The sequence below is a fragment of the Bombus fervidus genome, chromosome 6, assembly GCF_041682495.2.
Source record: "Bombus fervidus isolate BK054 chromosome 6, iyBomFerv1, whole genome shotgun sequence".
In the NCBI taxonomy this organism is placed as follows: Eukaryota; Metazoa; Arthropoda; class Insecta; order Hymenoptera; family Apidae; genus Bombus; species Bombus fervidus.
In genome coordinates, this window is record NC_091522.1 from 1,495,265 (window position 1) to 1,517,903 (window position 22,639).

Sequence of the window (22,639 nt, forward strand, 5' to 3'; positions counted from 1 at the left end):
ATAACGTAATACGTTATAAGGTAACAGTACATAGCGTTATACGATATAACGTAGTGCTACATAACGTTGTACGTTATAACGTGGTGCTACATAACGTTCTACGTTATAAGGTAATAGTATACAACGTATAACGTTATAAGGTAACAATATATAACGAAATACGTAATGACGTAATGCTACATAACGTTATAAGTTATAAGGTAAGCGTATATAACGTTATACGTTATGGCGTAATGCTACATGTCGTTATACGTTATAACGTAATAGCATACAACGTTATACGTTATAACCTAATGCTACATAACGTTATACGTTATCAGGTAATAGTATACAACGTATAACGTTATAAGGTAACAATATATAAGGATATACGTTATAACGTAATGCTACATAACGTTATACGTTATAACGTAATAGTATACAACGAAATACGTTATAACGTAATGCTACATAACGTTATACGTTATAAGGTAATAGTATATAACGTTATACGTTATAGCGTAATGCTACATAACGTTATACGTTATAAGGTAATAGTATATAACGTTATACGTTATAACGTAATGCTACATAACGTTATACGTTATAACGTAATAGTATACAACGTTATACGTTATAACCTAATGCTACATAACGTTACACGTTATAAGGTAATAGTATACAACGTATAACGTTATAAGGTAACAATATGTAAGGATATACGTTATAACGTAATGCTACATAACGTTATAGGTTATAACGTAACAGTATACAACGAAATACGTTATAACGTAATGCTACATAACGTTATACGTTATAAGGTAATAGTATATAACGTTATACGTTATAACGTAATGCTACATAACGTAATACGTTATAAGGTAACAGTACATAGCGTTATACGATATAACGTAGTGCTACATAACGTTATACGTTATAACGTGGTGCTACATAACGTTATACGTTATAACGTCGTGCTACATAACGTTATACGCTATAACGTAATAGTCTACAACGTTATACGTTATAACGTAATGCTACATAACGTTATACGTTATAACGTAATAGTATACAACGTTATACGTTATAACGTAATAGTATACAACAAAATACGTTATAACGTAATGCTACATAACGTTATACGTTATAACGTAATAGTACACAACGTTATACGTTATAACGTAATGCTACATATCGTTATACGTTATAACGTAATAGTATACAACGTTATACGTTATAACGTAATGCTACATAACGTTATACGTTATAACGTAATAGTATACAACGTTATACGTTATAACGTAATGCTACATAACATTATACGTTATAAGGTTATAGTATACAACGTTATATGTTATAGCATAATGCTACATTACGTTATACGTTATAACGTAATGCTACAGAACGTTATACGTTATAAGGTAGTAGTATACAACGTTATACGTTATAACGTAATGCTACATAACGTTATACGTTATAACGTCGTGCTACGTAACGTTATACGTTATAACGTAATAGTATACAGCGTTATACGTTATAACGTAATGCTACATAACGTTATACGTTATAACGTAATAGTATACAACGTTATACGTTATAACGTAATGCTATCTAACGTTATACGTTATAACGTAATAGTATAAACGTTATACGATATAACGTAGTGCTACATAACGTTATACGTTATAACGTAGTGCAACATAACATCATACGTTATAACGTAGTGCTCCATAACGTTATACGTAATAAGGTAATAGTATATAACGTTATACGATATAACGTAGTGCAACATAACGTTATACGTTATAACGTAGTGCTACATAACGTTATAGGTTATAACGTAATAGTATATAACGTTATACGTTATAACGTAATGCTACATAACGTTATACGTTATAACGTAATAGTATATAACGTTATACGATATAACGTAGTGCAACATAACGTTATACGTTATAACGTAGTGCAACATAACGTTATACGTTATAACGTAGTGCTACATAACGTTATACGTTATAACGTAATAGTATAAAACGTTATACGTTATAACGTAGTGCTACATAACGTTATACGTTATAACGTAATAGTATACAACGTTATACGTTATAACGTAATGCTACATAACGTTATACGTTATAACGTAATAGTATACGACGTTATATGTTATAGCATAATGCTACATAACGTTATACGCTATAGCGTAATGCTACATAACGGTATACGTTATAACGTAATGCTACATAACGTTATACGTTATAGGGTAATAGTATATAACGTTATACGTTATAACGTAGTGCTACATAACGTTATACGTTATAACATAATAGTATACAACGTTATACGTTATAACGTAATGCTACATAACGTTATACGTTATAAGGTAATAGTATATAACGTATAACGTTATAAGGTAACAATATATAGCGAAATTCGTTATGACGTAATGCTACATAACGTTATACGTTATAAGGTAAGCGTATATAACGTTATACGTTATGGCGTAATGCTACATGTCGTTATACGTTATAACGTAATAGTATACAACGTTATACGTTATAACCTAATGCTACATAACGTTATACGTTATAAGGTAATAGTATACAACGTATAACGTTATAAGGTAACAATATATAAGGATATACGTTATAACGTAATGCTACATAACGTTATACGTTATAACGTAATAGTATACAACGAAATACGTTATAACGTAATGCTACATAACGTTATACGTTATAAGGTAATAGTATATAACGTTATACGTTATAGCGTAATGCTACATAACGTTATACGTTATAAGATAATAGTATACAACGTATAACGTTATAAGGTAACAATATGTAAGGATATACGTTATAACGTAATGCTACATAACGTTATAGGTTATAACGTAATAGTATACAACGAAATACGTTATAACGTAATGCTACATAACGTTATACGTTATAAGGTAATAGTATATAACGTTATATGTTATAACGTAATGCTACATAACGTAATACGTTATAAGGTAACAGTACATAGCGTTATACGATATAACGTAGTGCTACATAACGTTATACGTTATAACGTGGTGCTACATAACGTTATACGTTATAACGTCGTGCTACATAACGTTATACGTTATAACGTAATAGTATACAACGTTATACGTTATAACGTAATGCTACATAACGTTATACGTTATAACGTAAAAGTATACAACGTTATACGTTATAACGTAATAGTATACAACAAAATACGTTATAACGTAATGCTACATAACGTTATACGTTATAACGTAATAGTATACAACGTTATACGTTATAACGTAATACTACATAACGTTATACGTTATAACGTAAGAGTATATAACGTTATACGTTATTACGTAATGCTACATAACGTTGTACGTTATAAGGTAATAGTATATAACGTTATACGTTATAACGTAGTGCTACATAACGTTATACGTTATAACGTAATAGTATACAACGTTATACGTTATAACGTAATAGTATACAACAAAATACGTTATAACGTAATGCTACATAACGTTATACGTTATAACGTAATAGTATACAACGTTATACGTTATAACGTAATACTACATAACGTTATACGTTATAACGTAATAGTATACAACGTTATACGTTATAACGTAATACTACATAACGTTATACGTTATAACGTAATAGTATACAACGTTATACGTTATAACGTAATGCTACATAACGTTATACGTTATAACGTCGTGCTACGTAACGTTATACGTTATAACGTAATAGTATATAACGTTATACGATGTAACGTAGTGCAACATAACGTTATACGTTATAACGTAATAGTATACAACGTTATACGTTATAACGTATTGCTACATAACGTTATACGTTATAACGTAATAGTATATAACGTTATACGTTATAACGTAATTCTACATAACGTTATACGTTATAACGTAATTGTATACAACGTTATACGTTATAACGTAATGCTACATAACGTTATACGTTATAACGTAATAGTATATAACGTTATACGATATAACGTAGTGCAACATAACGTTATACGTTATAACGTAGTGCTCCATAACGTTATACGTAATAAGGTAATAGTATATAACGTTATACGTTATAACGTAATGCTACATAACGTTATACGTTATAACGTAATAGTATATAACGTTATACGATATAACGTAGTGCAACATAACGTTATACGTTATAACGTAGTGCTCCATAACGTTATACGTAATAAGGTAATAGTATATAACGTTATACGATATAACGTAGTGCAACATAACGTTATACGTTATAACGTAGTGCTACATAACGTTATACGTTATAACGTAATAGTATATAACGTTATACGTTATAACGTAATGCTACATAACGTTATACGTTATAACGTAATAGTATATAACGTTATACGATATAACGTAGTGCAACATAACGTTATACGTTATAACGTAGTGCTACATAACGTTATACGTTATAACGTAATAGTATACAACGTCATACGTTATAACGTAATGCTACATAACGTTATACGTTATATCGTAATAGTATACAACGTTATACGTTATAACGTAATGCTACATAACGTTATACGTTATAAGGTAATAGTATACAACTTTATATGTTATAGCATAATGCTACATAACGTTATACGTTATAACGTAATGCTACATAACGTTATACGTTATAAGGTAGTAGTATACAACGTTATACGTTATAACGTAATGCTACATAACGTTATACGTTATAACGTAATAGTATACAACGTTATACGTTATAACGTAATGCTACATAACGTTATACGTTATAACGTAATAGTATATAACGTTATACGATATAACGTAGTGCAACATAACGTTATACGTTATAACGTAGTGCTCCATAACGTTATACGTAATAAGGTAATAGTATATAACGTTATACGTTATAACGTAATGCTACATAACGTAATACGTTATAAGGTAGTAGTATACAACGTTATACGTTATAACGTAATGCTACATAACGTTATACGTTATAACGTAATAGTATACAACGTTATACGTTATAACGTAATGCTACATAACGTTATACGTTATAACGTAGTGATACATAACGTTATACGATATAAGGTAATAGTATATAACGATATACGTTATAACGTAGTGATACATAACGTTATACGTTATAAGGTAAGAGTATATAACGTTATACGTTATTACGTAATGCTACATAACGTTGTACGTTATAAGGTAATAGTATACAACGTTATACGTTATAACGTCGTGCTACAAAACGTTATACGTTATAACGTAATAGTATACAACGTTATACGTTATAACGTAATGCTACATAACGTTATACGTTATAACGTAATAGTATACAACGTTATACGTTATAACGTAATGCTACATAACGTTATACGTTATAACGTAATAGTATACAACGTTATACGTTATAACGTAATGCTACATAACGTTATACGTTATAACGTAATAGTATATAACGTTATACGATATAACGTAGTGCAACATAACGTTATACGTTATAACGTAGTGCTCCATAACGTTATACGTAATAAGGTAATAGTATATAACGTTATACGATATAACGTAGTGCAACATAACGTTATACGTTATAACGTAATGCTACATAACGTTATACGTTATAACGTAGTGCAACATAACGTTATACGTTATAACGTCGTGCTACTTAACGTTATACGTTATAACGTAATAGTATACAACGTTATACGTTATAACGTAATGCTACATGACGTTATACGTTATAAGGTAGTAGTATACAACGTTATACGTTATAACGTAATGCTACATAACGTTATATGTTATAAGGTACTAGTATACAACGTTATACGTTATAACGTCGTGCTACAAAACGTTATACGTTATAACGTAATAGTATACAACGTTATACGTTATAACGTAATGCTACATAACGTTATACGTTGTAACGTAGTGCTACATAACGTTATACGATATAAGGTAATAGTATATAACGTTATACGTTATAACGTAATGCTACATAACGTAATACGTTATAAGGTAGTAGTATACAACGTTATACGTTATAACGTAATGCTACATAACGTTATACGTTATAAGGTACTAGTATACAACGTTATACGTTATAACGTCGTTGCTACAAAACGTTATACGTTATAACGTAATAGTATACAACGTTATACGTTATAACGTAATGCTACATAACGTTATACGTTATAACGTAATAGTATACAACGTTATACGTTATAACGTAATGCTACATAACGTTATACGTTATAACGTAATAGTATACAACGTTATACGTTATAACGTAATGCTACATAACGTTATACGTTATAAGGTACTAGTATACAACGTTATACGTTATAACGTCGTTGCTACAAAACGTTATACGTTATAACGTAATAGTATACAACGTTATACGTTATAACGTAATGCTACATAACGTTATACGTTATAACGTAATAGTATACAACGTCATACGTTATAACGTAATGCTACATAACGTTATACGTTATATCGTAATAGTATACAACGTTATACGTTATAACGTAATGCTACATAACGTTATACGTTATAAGGTAATAGTATACAACTTTATATGTTATAGCATAATGCTACATAACGTTATACGTTATAACGTAATGCTACATAACGTTATACGTTATAAGGTAGTAGTATACAACGTTATACGTTATAACGTAATGCTACATAACGTTATACGTTATAACGTAATAGTATACAACGTTATACGTTATAACGTAATGCTACATAACGTTATACGTTATAACGTAATAGTATATAACGTTATACGATATAACGTAGTGCAACATAACGTTATACGTTATAACGTAGTGCTCCATAACGTTATACGTAATAAGGTAATAGTATATAACGTTATACGTTATAACGTAATGCTACATAACGTAATACGTTATAAGGTAGTAGTATACAACGTTATACGTTATAACGTAATGCTACATAACGTTATACGTTATAACGTAATAGTATACAACGTTATACGTTATAACGTAATGCTACATAACGTTATACGTTATAACGTAGTGCTACATAACGTTATACGATATAAGGTAGTAGTATATAACGATATACGTTATAACGTAGTGATACATAACGTTATACGTTATAAGGTAAGAGTATATGACGTTATACGTTATTACGTAATGCTACATAACGTTGTACGTTATAAGGTAATAGTATACAACGTTATACGTTATAACGTCGTGCTACAAAACGTTATACGTTATAACGTAATAGTATACAACGTTATACGTTATAACGTAATGCTACATAACGTTATACGTTATAACGTAATAGTATACAACGTTATACGTTATAACGTAATGCTACATAACGTTATACGTTATAACGTAATAGTATACAACGTTATACGTTATAACGTAATGCTACATAACGTTATACGTTATAACGTAATAGTATATAACGTTATACGATATAACGTAGTGCAACATAACGTTATACGTTATAACGTAGTGCTCCATAACGTTATACGTAATAAGGTAATAGTATATAACGTTATACGATATAACGTAGTGCAACATAACGTTATACGTTATAACGTAATGCTACATAACGTTATACGTTATAACGTAGTGCAACATAACGTTATACGTTATAACGTCGTGCTACTTAACGTTATACGTTATAACGTAATAGTATACAACGTTATACGTTATAACGTAATGCTACATGACGTTATACGTTATAAGGTAGTAGTATACAACGTTATACGTTATAACGTAATGCTACATAACGTTATATGTTATAAGGTACTAGTATACAACGTTATACGTTATAACGTCGTGCTACAAAACGTTATACGTTATAACGTAATAGTATACAACGTTATACGTTATAACGTAATGCTACATAACGTTATACGTTATAACGTAGTGCTACATAACGTTATACGATATAAGGTAATAGTATATAACGATATACGTTATAACGTAGTGATACATAACGTTATACGTTATAAGGTAAGAGTATATAACGTTATACGTTATTACGTAATGCTACATAACGTTGTACGTTATAAGGTAATAGTATATAACGTTATACGTTATAACGTAGTGCTACATAACGTTATACGTTTTAACGTAGTGCTACATAACGTTATACGTAATAAGGTAATAGTATATAACGTTATACGATATAACGTAGTGCAACATAACGTTATACGTTATAACGTAGTGCTACATAACGTTATACGTTATAACGTAATAGTATATAACGTTATACGATATAACGTAGTGCAACATAACGTTATACATTATAACGTAGTGCAACATAACGTTATACGTTATAACGTAATAGTATACAACGTTATACGTTATAACGTAATGCTACATAACGTTATACGTTATAACGTAATGCTCCATAACGTTATACGTTATAACGTAATAGTATACGACGTTATATGTTATAGCGTAATGCTACATAACGTTATACGTTATAACGTAATAGTATATAACGTTATACGTTATAACGTAATGCTACATAACGTTATACGTTATAAGGTACTAGTATACAACGTTATACGTTATAACGTCGTTGCTACAAAACGTTATACGTTATAACGTAATAGTATACAACGTTATACGTTATAACGTAATGCTACATAACGTTATACGTTATAACGTAATAGTATACAACGTTATACGTTATAACGTAATGCTACATAACGTTATACGTTATAACGTAATAGTATACAACGTTATACGTTATAACGTAATGCTACATAACGTTATACGTTATAACGTAATAGTATACAACGTTATACGTTATAACGTAATGCTACATAACGTTATACGTTATAACGTAATAGTATATAACGTTATACGATATAACGTAGTGCAACATAACGTTATACGTTATAACGTAGTGCTCCATAACGTTATACGTAATAAGGTAATGGTATATAACGTAATACGATATAACGTAGTGCAACATAACGTTATACGTTATAACGTAGTGCTACATAACGTTATACGTTATAACGTAATAGTATATAACGTATAACGTTATAAGGTAACAATATATAACGAAATACGTAATGACGTAATGCTACATAACGTTATACGTTATAAGGTAAGCGTATATAACGTTATACGTTATGGCGTAATGCTACATGTCGTTATACGTTATAACGTAGTGCAACATAACGTTATACGTTATAACGTAGTGCTACATAACGTTATACGTTATAACGTAATAGTATACAACGTTATACGTTATAACGTAATGCTACATAACGATATACGTTATAACGTAATGCTCCATAACGTTATACGTTATAACGTAATAGTATACGACGTTATATGTTATAGCGTAATGCTACATAACGTTATACGCTATAGCGTAATGCTACATAACGTTATACGTTATAAGGTAATAGTATATAACGTTATACGTTATAACGTAATGCTACATAACGTAATACGTTATAAGGTAACAGTACATAGCGTTATACGATATAACGTAGTGCTACATAACGTTGTACGTTATAACGTGGTGCTACATAACGTTATACGTTATAAGGTAATAGTATACAACGTATAACGTTATAAGGTAACAATATATAACGAAATACGTAATGACGTAATGCTACATAACGTTATACGTTATAAGGTAAGCGTATATAACGTTATACGTTATGGCGTAATGCTACATGTCGTTATACGTTATAACGTAATAGCATACAACGTTATACGTTATAACCTAATGCTACATAACGTTATACGTTATTTGGTAATAGTATACAACGTATAACGTTATAAGGTAACAATATATAAGGATATACGTTATAACGTAATGCTACATAACGTTATACGTTATAACGTAATAGTATACAACGAAATACGTTATAACGTAATGCTACATAACGTTATACGTTATAAGGTAATAGTATATAACGTTATACGTTATAGCGTAATGCTACATAACGTTATACGTTATAAGGTAATAGTATATAACGTTATACGTTATAACGTAATGCTACATAACGTTATACGTTATAACGTAATAGTATACAACGTTATACGTTATAACCTAATGCTACATAACGTTACACGTTATAAGGTAATAGTATACAACGTATAACGTTATAAGGTAACAATATGTAAGGATATACGTTATAACGTAATGCTACATAACGTTATAGGTTATAACGTAACAGTATACAACGAAATACGTTATAACGTAATGCTACATAACGTTATACGTTATAAGGTAATAGTATATAACGTTATACGTTATAACGTAATGCTACATAACGTAATACGTTATAAGGTAACAGTACATAGCGTTATACGATATAACGTAGTGCTACATAACGTTATACGTTATAACGTGGTGCTACATAACGTTATACGTTATAACGTCGTGCTACATAACGTTATACGCTATAACGTAATAGTATACAACGTTATACGTTATAACGTAATGCTACATAACGTTATACGTTATAACGTAATAGTATACAACGTTATACGTTATAACGTAATAGTATACAACAAAATACGTTATAACGTAATGCTACATAACGTTATACGTTATAACGTAATAGTATACAACGTTATACGTTATAACGTAATGCTACATAACGTTATACGTTATAACGTAATAGTATACAACGTTATACGTTATAACGTAATGCTACATAACATTATACGTTATAAGGTTATAGTATACAACGTTATATGTTATAGCATAATGCTACATTACGTTATACGTTATAACGTAATGCTACAGAACGTTATACGTTATAAGGTAGTAGTATACAACGTTATACGTTATAACGTAATGCTACATAACGTTATACGTTATAACGTCGTGCTACGTAACGTTATACGTTATAACGTAATAGTATACAGCGTTATACGTTATAACGTAATGCTACATAACGTTATACGTTATAACGTAATAGTATACAACGTTATACGTTATAACGTAATGCTATCTAACGTTATACGTTATAACGTAATAGTATAAACGTTATACGATATAACGTAGTGCTACATAACGTTATACGTTATAACGTAGTGCAACATAACATCATACGTTATAACGTAGTGCTCCATAACGTTATACGTAATAAGGTAATAGTATATAACGTTATACGATATAACGTAGTGCAACATAACGTTATACGTTATAACGTAGTGCTACATAACGTTATAGGTTATAACGTAATAGTATATAACGTTATACGTTATAACGTAATGCTACATAACGTTATACGTTATAACGTAATAGTATATAACGTTATACGATATAACGTAGTGCAACATAACGTTATACGTTATAACGTAGTGCAACATAACGTTATACGTTATAACGTAGTGCTACATAACGTTATACGTTATAACGTAATAGTATAAAACGTTATACGTTATAACGTAGTGCTACATAACGTTATACGTTATAACGTAATAGTATACAACGTTATACGTTATAACGTAATGCTACATAACGTTATACGTTATAACGTAATAGTATACGACGTTATATGTTATAGCATAATGCTACATAACGTTATACGCTATAGCGTAATGCTACATAACGTTATACGTTATAGCGTAATGCTACATAACGTTATACGTTATAAGGTAATAGTATATAACGGTATACGTTATAACGTAATGCTACATAACGTTATACGTTATAGGGTAATAGTATATAACGTTATACGTTATAACGTAGTGCTACATAACGTTATACGTCATAACATAATAGTATACAACGTTATACGTTATAACGTAATGCTACATAACGTTATACGTTATAAGGTAATAGTATATAACGTATAACGTTATAAGGTAACAATATATAACGAAATACGTTATGACGTAATGCTACATAACGTTATACGTTATAAGGTAAGCGTATATAACGTTATACGTTATGGCGTAATGCTACATGTCGTTATACGTTATAACGTAATAGTATACAACGTTATACGTTATAACCTAATGCTACATAACGTTATACGTTATAAGGTAATAGTATACAACGTATAACGTTATAAGGTAACAATATATAAGGATATACGTTATAACGTAATGCTACATAACGTTATACGTTATAACGTAATAGTATACAACGAAATACGTTATAACGTAATGCTACATAACGTTATACGTTATAAGGTAATAGTATATAACGTTATACGTTATAGCGTAATGCTACATAACGTTATACGTTATAAGATAATAGTATACAACGTATAACGTTATAAGGTAACAATATGTAAGGATATACGTTATAACGTAATGCTACATAACGTTATAGGTTATAACGTAATAGTATACAACGAAATACGTTATAACGTAATGCTACATAACGTTATACGTTATAAGGTAATAGTATATAACGTTATATGTTATAACGTAATGCTACATAACGTAATACGTTATAAGGTAACAGTACATAGCGTTATACGATATAACGTAGTGCTACATAACGTTATACGTTATAACGTGGTGCTACATAACGTTATACGTTATAACGTCGTGCTACATAACGTTATACGTTATAACGTAATAGTATACAACGTTATACGTTATAACGTAATGCTACATAACGTTATACGTTATAACGTAAAAGTATACAACGTTATACGTTATAACGTAATAGTATACAACAAAATACGTTATAACGTAATGCTACATAACGTTATACGTTATAACGTAATAGTATACAACGTTATACGTTATAACGTAATGCTACATATCGTTATACGTTATAACGTAATAGTATACAACGTTATACGTTATAACGTAATGCTACATAACGTTATACGTCATAACGTAATAGTATACAACGTTATACGTTATAACGTAATGCTACATAACATTATACGTTATAAGGTTATAGTATACAACGTTATATGTTATAGCATAATGCTACATTACGTTATACGTTATAAGGTAATGCTACATAACGTTATACGTTATAAGGTAGTAGTATGCAACGTTATACGTTATAACGTAATGCTACATAACGTTATACGTTATAACGTAATAGTATACAACGTTATACGTTATAACGTAATAGTATACAACGTTATACGTTATAGCGTAATGCTACATAACGTTATACGTTATAAGGTAATAGTATATAACGTTATACGTTATAGCGTAATGCTACATAACGTTATACGTTATAAGGTAATAGTATATAACGTTATACGATATAACGTAATGCTACATAACGTAATACGTTATAAGGTAACAGTATACAACGTTATACGTTATAACCTAATGCTACATAACGTTATACGTTATAAGGTAATAGTATACAACGTATGACGTTATAAGGTAACAATATATAAGGATATACGTTATAACGTAATGCTATATAACGTTATACGTTATAACGTACTAGTATACAACGTTATACGTTATAGCGTAATGCTACATAACGTTATACGTTATAAGGTAGTAGTATACAACGTTATACGTTATAACGTAATGCTACATAACGTTATACGTTATAACGTACTAGTATACAACGTTATACGTTATAACGTCGTGCTACATAACGTTATACGTTATAACGTAATAGTATACAACGTTATACGTTATAACGTAATGCTACATAACGTTATACGTTATAACGTAGTAGTATACAACGTTATACGATATAACGTAATGCTACATATCGTTATACGTTATAACGTAATAGTATACAACGTTATACGTTATAACGTAATGCTACATAACGTTATACGTTATAACGTAATGGTATACAACATTATACGTTATAACGTAGCTGTATACAACGAAATACGTTATAACGTAATGCTACATAACGTTATACGTTATAAGGTAATAGTATATAACGTTATACGTTATAGCGTAATGCTACATAACGTTGTACGTTATAAGGTAATAGTATACAACGTTATAAGTTATAACGTAATGCTACATAACATTAAACGTTATAAGGTTATAGTATACAACGTTATATGTTATAGCATAATGCTACATAACGTTATACGTTATAACGTAATAGTATACAAAGTTATACGTTATAACGTAATGCTATCTAACGTTATACGTTATAACGTAATAGTATACAACGTTATACGTTATAACGTAATGCTACATATCGTTATACGTTATAACGTAATAGTATACAACGTTATACGTTATAACGTAATGCTACATAACGTAATACGTTATAAGGTAATAGTATATAACGTTATACGATATAACGTAGTGCTACATAACGTTATACGTTATAACGTGGTGCGACATAACGTGATACGTTATAACGTCGTGCTACATAACGTTATACGTTATAACGTAATAGTATACAACGTTATACGTTATAACGTAATGCTACATAACGTTATACGTTATAACGTAATAGTATACAACGTTATACGTTATAACGTAATGCTATCTAACGTTGTACGTTATAACGTAATAGTATACAACGTTATACGTTATAACGTAATGCTACATATCGTTATACGTTATAACGTAATAGTATACAACGTTATACGTTATAACGTAATGCTACATAACGTTATACGTTATAACGTAATAGTATACAACGTTATACGTTATAACGTAATGCTACATAACATTAAACGTTATAAGGTTATAGTATACAACGTTATATGTTATAGCATAATGCTACATAACGTTATACGTTATAACGTAATGCTACATAACGTTATACGTTATAAGGTAGTAGTATACAACGTTATACGTTATAACGTAATGCTACATAACGTTATACGTTATAACGTACTAGTATACAACGTTATACGTTATAACGTCGTGCTACATAACGTTATACGTTATAACGTAATAGTATACAACGTTATACGTTATAGCGTAATGCTACATAACGTTATACGTTATAACGTAATAGTATACAACGTTGAACGTTATAACGTAATGCTACATATCGTTATACGTTATAACGTAATAGTATACAACGTTATACGTTATAACGTAATGCTACATAACGTTGTACGTTATAACGTAATAGTATACAACGTTATACGTTATAACGTAATGCAACATATCGTTATTCGTTATAACGTAATAGTATACAACGTTATACGTTATAACGTAATGCTACATAACGTTATACGTTATAACGTAATAGTATACAACGTTATACGTTATAACGTAATGCTACATAACGTTATACGTTATAAGGTACTAGTATACAACGTTATACGTTATAACGTCGTGCTACATAACGTTATACGTTATAACGTAATAGTATACATCGTTATACGTTATAACGTAATGCTACATAACGTTATACGTTATAAGGTAATAGTATACAACGTATAACGTTATAAGGTAACAATATATAAGGATATACGTTATAACGTAATGCTACATAACGTTATACGTTATAACGTAATAGTATACAACGAAATACGTTATAACGTAATGCTACATAACGTTATACGTTATAAGGTAATAGTATATAACGTTATACGTTATAGCGTAATGCTACATTACGTTATACGTTATAAGGTAATAGTATACAACGTATAACGTTACAAGGTAACAATATGTAAGGATATACGTTATAACGTAATGCTACATAACGTTATAGGTTATAACGTAATAGTATACAACGAAATACGTTATAACGTAATGCTACATAACGTTATACGTTATAAGCTAATAGTATATAACGTTATACGTTATAACGTAATGCTACATAACGTAATACGTTATAAGGTAACAGTACATAGCGTTATACGATATAACGTAGTGCTACATAACGTTATACGTTATAACGTGGTGCTACATAACGTTATACGTTATAACGTCGTGCTACATAACGTTATACGTTATAACGTAATAGTATACAACGTTATACGTTATAACGAAATGCTACATAATGTTATACGTTATAACGTAATAGTATACAACAAAATACGTTATAACGTAATGCTACATATCGTTATACGTTATACCGTAATAGTATACAACGTTATACGTTATAACGTAATGCTACATATCGTTATACGTTATAACGTAATAGTATACAACGTTATACGTTATAACGTAATGCTACATAACGTTATACGTCATAACGTAATAGTATACAACGTTATACGTTATAACGTAATGCTACATAACATTATACGTTATAAGGTTATAGTATACAACGTTATATGTTATAGCATAATGCTACATTACGTTATACGTTATAACGTAATGCTACATAACGTTATACGTTATAACGTAATAGTATACAACGTTATACGATATAACGTAATGCTACATATCGTTATACGTTATAACGTAATAGTATACAACGTTATACGTTATAACGTAATGCTACATAACGTTATACGTTATAACGTAATGGTATACAACATTATACGTTATAACGTAGCTGTATACAACGAAATACGTTATAACGTAATGCTACATAACGTTATACGTTATAAGGTAATAGTATATAACGTTATACGTTATAGCGTAATGCTACATAACGTTATACGTTATAAGGTAATAGTATACAACGAAATACGTTATAACGTAATGCTACATAACGTTATACGTTATAAGGTAATAGTATATAACGTTATACGTTATAGCGTAATGCTACATGACGTAATACGTTATAAGGTAATAGTATATAACGTTTTACGATATAACGTAGTGCTACATAACGTTATACGTTATAACGTGGTGCTACATAACGTGATACGTTATAACGTCGTGCTACATAACGTTATACGTTATAACGTAATAGTATACAACGTTATACGTTATAACGTAATGCTACATAACGTTATACGTTATAACGTAATAGTATACAACGTTATACGTTATAACGTAATGCTATCTAACGTTATACGTTATAACGTAATAGTATACAACGTTATACGTTATAACGTAATGCTACATATCGTTATACGTTATAACGTAATAGTATACAACGTTATACGTTATAACGTAATGCTACATAACGTTATACGTTATAACGTAATAGTATACAACGTTATACGTTATAACGTAATGCAACATATCGTTATACGTTATAACGTAATAGTATACAACGTTATACGTTATAACGTAATGCTACATAACGTTATACGTTATAACGTAATAGTATACAACGTTATACGTTATAACGTAATGCTATCTAACGTTATACGTTATAACGTAATAGTATACAACGTTATACGTTATAACGTAATGCTACATATCGTTATACGTTATAACGTAATAGTATACAACGTTATACGTTATAACGTAATGCTACATAACATTAAACGTTATAAGGTTATAGTATACAACGTTATATGTTATAGCATAATGCTACATAACGTTATACGTTATAACGTAATGCTACATAACGTTATACGTTATAAGGTAGTAGTATACAACGTTATACGTTATAACGTAATGCTACATAACGTTATACGTTATAACGTACTAGTATACAACGTTATACGTTATAACGTCGTGCTACATAACGTTATACGTTATAACGTAATAGTATACAACGTTATACGTTATAGCGTAATGCTACATAACGTTATACGTTATAACGTAATAGTATACAACGTTGAACGTTATAACGTAATGCTACATATCGTTATACGTTATAACGTAATAGTATACAACGTTATACGTTATAACGTAATGCTACATAACGTTGTACGTTGTAACGTAATAGTATACAACGTTATACGTTATAACGTAATGCAACATATCGTTATACGTTATAACGTAATAGTATACAACGTTATACGTTATAACGTAATGCTACATAACGTTATACGTTATAACGTAATAGTATACAACGTTATACGTTATAACGTAATGCTACATAACGTTATACGTTATAAGGTACTAGTATACAACGTTATACGTTATAACGTCGTGCTACATAACGTTATACGTTATAACGTAATAGTATACAACGTTATACGTTATAACGTAATGCTACATAACGTTATACGTTATAACGTAATAGTATACAACGTTATACGTTATAACGTAATGCTACATAACGTTATACGTTATAACGTAATAGTATACAACGTTATACGTTATAACGTAATGCTACATAACGTTATACGTTATAAGGTAACAGTATACAACGTTATATGTTATAGCATAATTCTACATAACGTTATACGTTATAACGTAATGCTACATAACGTTATAAGTTATAAGGTAGTAGTATACAACGTTATACGTTATAACGTAGTGCTACATAACGTTATACGTTATAAGGTACTAGTATACAACGTTATACGTTATAACGTCGTGCTACATAACGTTATACGTCTTAACGTAATAGTATACAACGTTATACGTTATAACGTAATGCTACATAACGTTATACGTTATAACGTAATAGTATACAACGTTATACGTTATAACGTAATGCTACATAACGTTATACGTTATAACGTAATAGTATACAACGTTATACGTTATAACGTAATGCTACATAACGATATACGTTATAACGTAATAGTATATAACGTTATACGATATAACGTAGTGCAACATAACGTTATACGTTATAACGTAATGCTCCATAACGTTATACGTTATAAGGTAATAGTATATAACGTTATACGATATAACGTAGTGCAACATAACGTTATACGTTATAACGTGGTGCTACATAACGTTATACGTTATAACGTAATAGTATACAACGTTATACGTTATAACGTAATAGTCTACAACGTTATACGTTATAACGTAATGCTACATAACGTTATACGTTATAACGTAATAGTATATAACGTTATACGATATAACGTAGTGCAACATAACGTTATGCGTTATAACGTAGTGCTACATAACGTTATACGTCATAACGTAATAGTATACAACGTTATACGTTATAACGTAATGCTACATAACGATATACGTTATAAGGTAATAGTATATAACGTTATACGTTATAACGTAATGCTACATAACGTAATACGTTATAAGGTAACAGTATATAACGTTATACGATATAACGTAGTGCAACATAACGTTATACGTTATACCGTAGTGCTACATAACGTTATACGTTATAACGTAATAGTATACAACGTTATACGTTATAACGTAATGCTACATAACGTTATACGCTATAACGTAATGCTCCATAACGTTATACGTTATAACGTAATAGTATACGACGTTATATGTTATAGCGTAATGCTACATAACGTTATACGCTATAGCGTAATGCTACATAACGTTATACGTTATAAGGTAATAGTATATAACGGTATACGTAATAACGTAATGCTACATAACGTTATACGTTATAACGTAATGCTACACAACGTTATACGTTATAAGGTAATAGTATATAACGTATACCGTTATAAGGTAACAATATCTAACGAAATACGTTATAACGTAATGCTACATAACGTTATACGTTATAAGGTAATAGTATACCACGTTATACGTTATAACGTAATGTTACATAACGTTATACGTTATAACGAAATAGTATACAACGTTATACGATATAACGTAATGCTACATAACGTTATACTATATAACGTAATAGTATACAACGTTATACGTTATAACGTAATGCTACATAACGTTATACGTTATAACGTAATAGTATACAACGAAATACGTTATAACGTAATGATACATAACGTAATACGTTATAAGGTAACAGTACATAGCGTCATACGATATAACGTAGTGCTACATAACGTTATACGTTATAACGTGTTGCTACATAACGTTATACGTTATAACGTCGTGCTACATAACGTTATACGTTATAACGTAATAGTATACAACGTTATACGTTATAACGTAATGGTACATAACGTTATACGTTATAAGGTAATAGTATACCACGTTATACGTTATAACGTAATGCTACATAACGTTATACGTTATAACGTAATAGTATATAGCGTCATAAGTTTTAACGTCGTGCTACATAACGTTATACGTTATAACGTAATAGTATACAACGTTATACGTTATAACGTAATGCTACATAACGTTATACGTTATAACGTAATAGTATACAACGTTATACGTTATAACGTCGTGCTATATAACGTTATACGTTATAACGTAATAGTATACAACGTTATACGTTATAACGTAATGCTACATATCGTTATACGTTATAACGTAATAGTATACAACGTTATACGTTATATCGTAATGCTACATAACGTTATACGTTATAACGTAATGGTATACAACGTTATACGTTATAACGTAGTAGTATACAACGAAACACGTTATAACGTAATGCTACATAACGTTATACGTTATAAGGTAATAGTATATAACGTTATACGTTATAGCGTAATGCTACATAACGTTATACGTTATAAGGTAATAGTATATAACGTTATACGTTATAACGTAGTGCTACATAACGTTATACGTTATAACGTCGTGCTACATAACGTTATACGTTATAACGTAATAGTATACAACGTTATACGTTATAACGTAATGCTACATAACGTTATACGTTATAACGTAATAGTATAGAACGTTATACGTTATAACGTAATGGTATACAACGTTATACGTTATGACGTAATAGTATACAACGCAATACGTTATAACGTAATGCTACATAACGTTATACGTTATAAGGTAATAGTATATAAAGTTATGCGTTATAGCGTAATGCTACATAACGTTATACGTTATAAGGTAATAGTATACAACGAAATACGTTATAACGTAATGCTACATAACGTTATACTTTATAAGGTAATAGTATATAACGTTATACGTTATAGCGTAATGATACATAACGTTATACGTTATAAGGTAATAGTATATAACGTTATACGTTATAACGTAATGCTACATAACGTAATACGTTATAAGGTAACAGTACATAGCGTTATACGATATAACGTAGTGCTACATAACGTTATACGTTATAACGTGGTGCTACAAAACGTTATACGTTATAACGTCGTGCTACATAACGTTATACGTTATAACGTAATAGTATACAACGTTATACGTTATAACGTAATGCTACATAACGTTATACGTTATAACGTAATAGTATACAACGTTATACGTTATAACGTAATGCTATCTAACGTTATACGTTATAACGTAATAGTATACAACGTTATACGTTATAACGTAATGCTACATATCGTTATACGTTATAACGTGGTGCTACATAACGTGATACGTTATAACGTCGTGCTACATAACGTTATACGTTATAACGTAATGGTATACAACATTATACGTTATAACGTAGCTGTATACAACGAAATACGTTATAACGTAATGCTACATAACGTTATACGTTATAAGGTAATAGTATATAACGTTATACGTTATAGCGTAATGCTACATAACGTTATACGTTATAAGGTAATAGTATACAACGAAATACGTTATAACGTAATGCTACATAACGTTATACGTTATAAGGTAATAGTATATAACGTTATACGTTATAGCGTAATGCTACATAACGTAATACGTTATAAGGTAATAGTATATAACGTTATACGATATAACGTAGTGCTACATAACGTTATACGTTATAACGTGGTGCTACATAACGTGATACGTTATAAGGTCGTGCTACATAACGTTATACGTTATAACGTAATAGTATACAACGTTATACGTTATAACGTAATGCTACATAACGTTATACGTTATAACGTAATAGTATACAACGTTATACGTTATAACGTAATGCTATCTAACGTTATACGTTATAACGTAATAGTATACAACGTTATACGTTATAACGTAATGCTACATATCGTTATACGTTATAACGTAATAGTATACAACGTTATACGTTATAACGTAATGCTACATAACGTTATACGTTATAACGTAATAGTATACAACGTTATACGTTATAACGTAATGCTACATAACATTAAACGTTATAAGGTTATAGTATACAACGTTATATGTTATAGCATAATGCTACATAACGTTATACGTTATAACGTAATAGTATACAACGTTGAACGTTATAACGTAATGCTACATATCGTTATACGTTATAACGTAATAGTATACAACGTTATACGTTATAACGTAATGCTACATAACGTTGTACGTTATAACGTAATAGTATACAACGTTATACGTTATAACGTAATGCAACATATCGTTATACGTTATAACGTAATAGTATACAACGTTATACGTTATAACGTAATGCTACATAACGTTATACGTTATAACGTAATAGTATACAACGTTATACGTTATAACGTAATGCTACATAACGTTATACGTTATAAGGTACTAGTATACAACGTTATACGTTATAACGTCGTGCTACATAACGTTATACGTTATAACGTAATAGTATACAACGTTATACGTTATAACGTAATGCTACATAACGTTATACGTTATAACGTAATAGTATACAACGTTATACGTTATAACGTAATGCTACATAACGTTATACGTTATAACGTAATAGTATACAACGTTATACGTCATAACGTAATGCTACATAACGTTATACGTTATAAGGTAACAGTATACAACGTTATATGTTATAGCATAATTCTACATAACGTTATACGTTATAACGTAATGCTACATAACGTTATAAGTTATAAGGTAGTAGTATACAACGTTATACGTTATA